The sequence below is a fragment of the Selaginella moellendorffii genome, unplaced genomic scaffold, assembly GCF_000143415.4.
Source record: "Selaginella moellendorffii unplaced genomic scaffold, v1.0 SELMOscaffold_29, whole genome shotgun sequence".
Classification (NCBI taxonomy): Eukaryota; Viridiplantae; Streptophyta; class Lycopodiopsida; order Selaginellales; family Selaginellaceae; genus Selaginella; species Selaginella moellendorffii.
Window position 1 is genome coordinate 1,119,883 of NW_003314290.1, and position 6,000 is coordinate 1,125,882.

General features: G+C 35.5%; 1 long non-coding RNA gene across 1 annotated transcript; it reads left to right on the forward strand.

The window, feature by feature from the left end:
• Positions 1-5,321: 5,321 nt before the first annotated feature.
• Positions 5,322-5,567, forward strand: LOC112348470. Its single transcript, XR_002993050.1, has 2 exons — positions 5,322-5,359; positions 5,408-5,567. It is a non-coding gene; the product is annotated as an uncharacterized LOC112348470 (long non-coding RNA).
• Positions 5,568-6,000: the final 433 nt, after the last annotated feature.

The following is a 6,000-nucleotide window of genomic DNA, read 5'->3' on the forward strand; positions in this document are numbered from 1 at the left end:
GTGCTCCATGTGTTTGATCCCATGACCGATACTGAAAATATCAATCTATTACACTAAGGTTATGCCCATTCGTCTTTGTTATGCTAGTGGTCTAACACCATCTACATCACAGTTTTATCTTTCAAAGATTAGACCATCCGTCCATGAATGATCAACTTATATCTCCTCCTTAGCATGCTTAGGATGCCCACAAACATGGGGAACAACCTTCCCCAATATCCCCTTTTTGATCCTCACCAAGTTTCTTTCCAACCATGGCTATGTTTGCCAACATTGCAATTGAGAAAGGGTCTAAAAGCTCACCCATTATGTCCCATTAACCTCTGGGACTTCCTTGTTGTATGACTACATCCTTGGTCACCACACAAAAGGATTGCTCCTCTTCCTTTCCATAGTCTGGGACTCTGGAACAACATTTTGAAACACTACAGCCAAGCCTTATGACCATCTATTTTTGAGTGCCCTAGCCATAGGGCTAAAGCGAGGTTTTGATGAGCCACATTAGGTATTCAAGTAGGTAGTGCCACCTATGCTTGGACTGGGAGCATCGACCATTTGATCTCCCGAGGGAACTAAAGTCAACTTTTGAACACTTCACCAAACTACCCCACTTGTTTGTTTGTATTCACTCTAGCCTTGGACTTTCTAGTGGTTATATCATCACCTAACACATGGGTATACTTTCTTAGGCCACACTAGCCTTTCTTGGCCAAATTGGTTCTATTGGAGTCCAAGCCCCACAATCTCCCCTACTATACTTTTGGTACACACCCCCCCAAAGGGACAATTGCTTTGGCATTTCACCTAACAGTAGTATTTGGACTTGGACTGTGGTCTTGAACTCGAACTTGGTCTGGAACTCGGACTCGATCTCGGTCTCGGTCTTCATCTCAGGTCCATCTCAAACTCTCCATCTTGGGTCCATATAAAATTCTATCTTAGGTCCATCTCGGACTCCATTTCAAACCCCATCTCAGGTCCTTCGTTGGGAGTTCCACTCCCACTGTCGACTTTTTGAGTCAGAGCTTTTTAGTCCAAATGTATTATGCTTATTGGGCTTCTACTTTGGCCACTACTATGTGGCACCTTTTTCGTGCCACTTTGGGGCTTAGGGATTTTTGTCTCACAAAGATGAATTTCACACACTTAAGGACTCCACAACTTTCGAATAACACCCTTTTCCAACATTTTCTTGACATTTACATGTAAAATCTTAATCTCTTTGTGTGACTGATAACTAACCAAAACCTTGATTGGACAAGTATCCTCAGTTGGAATAGGATGACATGTGGCAATTTTAGCCCTAAACAATAGGTCAAATTTAAAAGGATTGGTATACTCCTTCATAAGCCAATAAACCATTGCAATACAAAGACATCAGAAGGATTGGAAAAGGGAAGAGAGGAATAAAATAGAAACATAAAGGGAATTAATAGGGAGATAAAAGTGATAGAAGTAGAGGTAAAAGCAAAGGTAGAAGTAGAGAGATAAAAATATACAAAAGTGAAAGGAATGAAAGAAATATAAAGAAGTATGAGATAAACGGGAGAAGCATTAAAGTCACATTTGGCATAATTGCACCACAATCAATTTATACTAAGGATAAGGTCAAAAGCTTGACTCAACACCACCCGTAATGACTACAACTCAAGCTCAAGATCACCCACTCATCCCATGCATATGTGTGTGTACGGCTGTTGCTATAAAGAATGAAAATTAACTCTGCCATATGACGCAAATGTAAATAGTAATGTGTTGTAACAAATTGAGCAATAGAAGATAAACTTGAACCAACATAGAGAGAATAATAGAAGACTTTTTATTATAAAAACAAATTTGAAAAGTAAACAGTAGATGAACTAGTGCTAAATGAAACCCTTGATGATACTTTTAAAAGAAAGATGGAGGGATTATTGATTTATTTACGTAAGGTCCTTCCACTTCTTGCATAACTCCTTATTTCCCAAATGCATCTCGGTATCCATTGTAGCAACACTAACAGGACCTTGTTGATGCCAAAGTCTCTACTAAAGAAATGGAAGTCACCAATCTGGAAAATGCCAATAATGTTGATAAGTGTGATGAACTTTATCACACGCCTAGCAATAGACATCACAGCCATGACTGTGTCTTTGCCCTTGTCCTTGAACTCAAGCAATAGTAGCATCAACATCCATTAAAATAGGACCATCTCCCATAGGAAGTGGAGTTAAAGGGTGTGTATCGAAAAGTGGAAAAAGTGATGTCTCATAATGTTATGCTAAACGAAGGGCATTATCAAGGGTGGCTGAAGCAAGTGCATGCACAAGTCCTGTAAGATCTTGACGAAGTGTTTGCCACAACATTCCCAACTTGATCCGCTCTAATATATTTGGCTTTACATGAAGCATGAGGCTTCAAAAACAAATTTCAAATTGCATCACCAACTTAAATGACCTTTGATGAAAATGATACAATTGTTGGAGGGCATTATCACAATCATTAAATGTCCAACTATGCATTTAAAGACATTCAAAAGAATACTCTAATCCTCATGAGTGGCTGTGCTCAAACCATTGACCATTGCAGCACAATCCCTTGGAGACACGTGGGAAACTCACACGAACATTGAGTATCATTCTAAGAACAATATAAGGCAATCACTGTGAAATGATCAAACCAATGGTACACATCATCTTTAAGATTTCTGCGAAAAAACTCTGGCCAAACACAAAGATTGGCAACAAGAGCATGAGGAGTTATACCATGCACTATGAATGCGGCCATCAACTAAGTCTGATTGTTTAGCTATAGCCATATAGCATCAAGCAATTGCGTCAACTACTACTATAGAGTCAAAGGAGGAAGAAGCTATTGCTTTGCTATGAAGATGAATGAAAAGAAATAAGCAAAAGAGAAGAAGTTGAGAAAAGTTAGAAAAAAAGGGAGATTTAAACAATGCAAAAGCTAGATTTAAACCAAAAATCCCAAATCTCAACACTCTTCAAGGATAACCTTTCACCTCCACTAATGTGAGTGCATGGAATATGGAAAGAAAATATATTAATTAGCCCAAAAACTTTATAGGAGCGAGTGGTCTAAATTGAAACCAATTTGATAGCTACCAAAATCCCACTACGCTAACATTAGTATACGGTATTGTAGCTGTACACTTGGACTTCACAACTCCAAATTTAAAATGAATATAAGAAATTTCAATAGTGCTTTAGCTTTTGCATCAATGGGTGTTAATGTTGATAATTTAAGTGGTAAAGTTTTATATTGCTTTAGAATACATAGTCAAATCCTACTACCAATATACCACTATTATATGGACAATTTTACATGTTTGACACATCTGAAGTTATAAATATTAGAAAGTAAAATCCATTTTAATTTGTTATTACAATTAGATCACTTGCTAAGAATGATAAATCCATATGCATAAGCTTTCCAAATGATGTATGATCTCGAATCACAAATAAAACATCACTCAATTAGCAATAAAACTCCAAAATATAGTATTTATATTGTTGTTAGAAGTAAATGTACTAACCTACATTGTTATAACTTGTTACGGAGTAATGATGTTATTGTTGTTTTTGCTATTAATGAAGGTTAGCTGTTTCTTGACAAAGAAATATGCATACATTTATATAGTTCAAAGTTGATTAAAATTTCTACTCTTAATGAAAATTGTGATATCTTTTACCTTCAATGCTATACATATCAATTATCTCAACAAGATAGCATTGGTAACTCTTTGCTTTGTGATTAAATCCTACATACTATGTTAGAAAGCTCACTTAACAATTTAATATTTATATTTATGTAAAGGTTCAATCTAACAACTTTTATTTCTTTCCCACTCATAAAAAATACCTAAAATTGGATTACTATATAGGTCTTATGGACTATATTAGCAATAAAGCTTCTTTTAATAATGGTGAAACTAGAAAAAAATATCATTTTGCATTTTACATTTCCTGAAAGCCTATAAGCAATGCAACATATTAACATATTATTACTATTGTCATACATTTTGGAAAACCTAACTTATTTATTACATTTACATGCAACCTAAAGTGGTATGAAATTATGCAAAACTCATAACTAAATGAATCACTTAAGGATTGAGTTAATCTTAAAACTTAAGGAATTTTTATATGACATAAGTATCAAAGGAATTTGGGGGAAGTGCATTGTATATATTTATATTACTGAATTCTAGAAAAGAGGTTTGATTTATTGCTATTTTTTAGTAATGTTATCAAGAAAAGACAAAGTAAAAATCATGACTCAATTGATAAATTTATCATCACATAATTGCCACATCCATTACTAGAACTATAATTGCATAATATAATTATAAATCATATGATATATGGCCCATATGCTAATTTAAATCCCAGAAGCCCTTGCATAGAAAATAACAAATACTCTATAAGGATTATCTATTTATTGTATTGATGGTTATCTTGATTACTACTAATCTAACAATGGATGCACTTTTATAAAAAATGGTTACACCATTGACAATAGATGGGTTGTTCTTTATAATAAATACATTTGCAAGAAATAAAGCACATATCATCATAAATATTTAATATTCCATAAAAATTATTAAATATCTATGTCTATATATATATATATATATATAAAGAATATAATTATGCAACACTAGAATTCCCAACTACATCTAAAGAGCAAAGTAATTTAAATTAGGACAAAATCAAACTTTATCAATACTTGATATATTTCTACTTCTGAAGTCCTATGCCATATATTTAAGTTTTATATAATAGTTAATGATTTATCATGTAGTTTATTTACATAGTTTTCATAATGTGTTTTTCCATGAACAAAAAGCAGTAGAAAGAGCCACTCAAAATAGAACAATAAACAGTTCAATTGAAACATGCAAAATATTAATTTAAAGCAATACTCAAATTCTGTTATACTACACATATAATAAATCTTCTCATTAATGGAAATTACACTAACAAAAAGGTAAACTCATACCAAGAATATATCCTATATCTCTTTCTAAAAGTGAGTTATACCACCAAAAGGATATGGCAAGTGTTTTTTACTTTTGAACTTCTGAAAATTGCAAACTTATTTTTCAGCTGAGAAAGGTGACCAGTGATCCTCGGGCGAAATCGTTTGGCAGTCGTGAGGTCTTACTGGAGCAAATACGCTCGAGGGTAGGAATTCATAGCATGAGTGAAAGAATTGTGACAGTGAGCTTGTTTTGTTCCAGTCTTTCAATCTAAAGCACGCTGCCCAGCAGGAGAAGGAGAAAACTGAGACTCCTTGCCCAGCAACGTCCAGCATCAACATCGCGACGATCCTGGAGAAAGCTAGTGCAATTCGCCAGGTATGCTGCATTTTCGTTGATCGTTGTTCGATGATTATTGTTGTGCAGGCACTTCAGGGGAGTGATGACGAAGAGGACTTTACCTAACATTTCGCATTTTATATCTCTTTTAAACTACACCGCATTATGCCTTGCTGCCTTGGTGTTTCAGTTGAGCAAGAACTGTACGAATTTGGTAACACCAACCTCTTAAATTATCTGAAATTTGAGATGACAGATGGGAAATAATTTCTTGGAGACGCTTTGGCAAATTTGCTCAAGGAATCCAAGCTGGAAAGGCCGTTCCAGCGGAAGAAAGCGCTGCTCGCATCGACACAGTATGAAGACCCCAGTAGGATTTGGCCTCTTGCTTCTAATCTCAGGTACAAATTATCTTTTGTATTTACAGCATCCGCTAATTTAAAACTTCCTTTTTTATCACAGGACAGGCATTTGGAAGTTTGCTTGGTTCTTTCTCTCTCGCACTTAGACTTGTGGATTTGCAGTTGTGCAAACCGTTGCTTGCACCAAAGGAGTGTTTCGCCGGGATTTATCTCGATTGCCCGACGTTCGTCAGCTATGATCAGTGCCAGAACTGCTGCACAGCGACTGCTCGCTGCACTACAGGAACGTAAGCGTGGCTTGCAAGGGTCGAGGCAGCC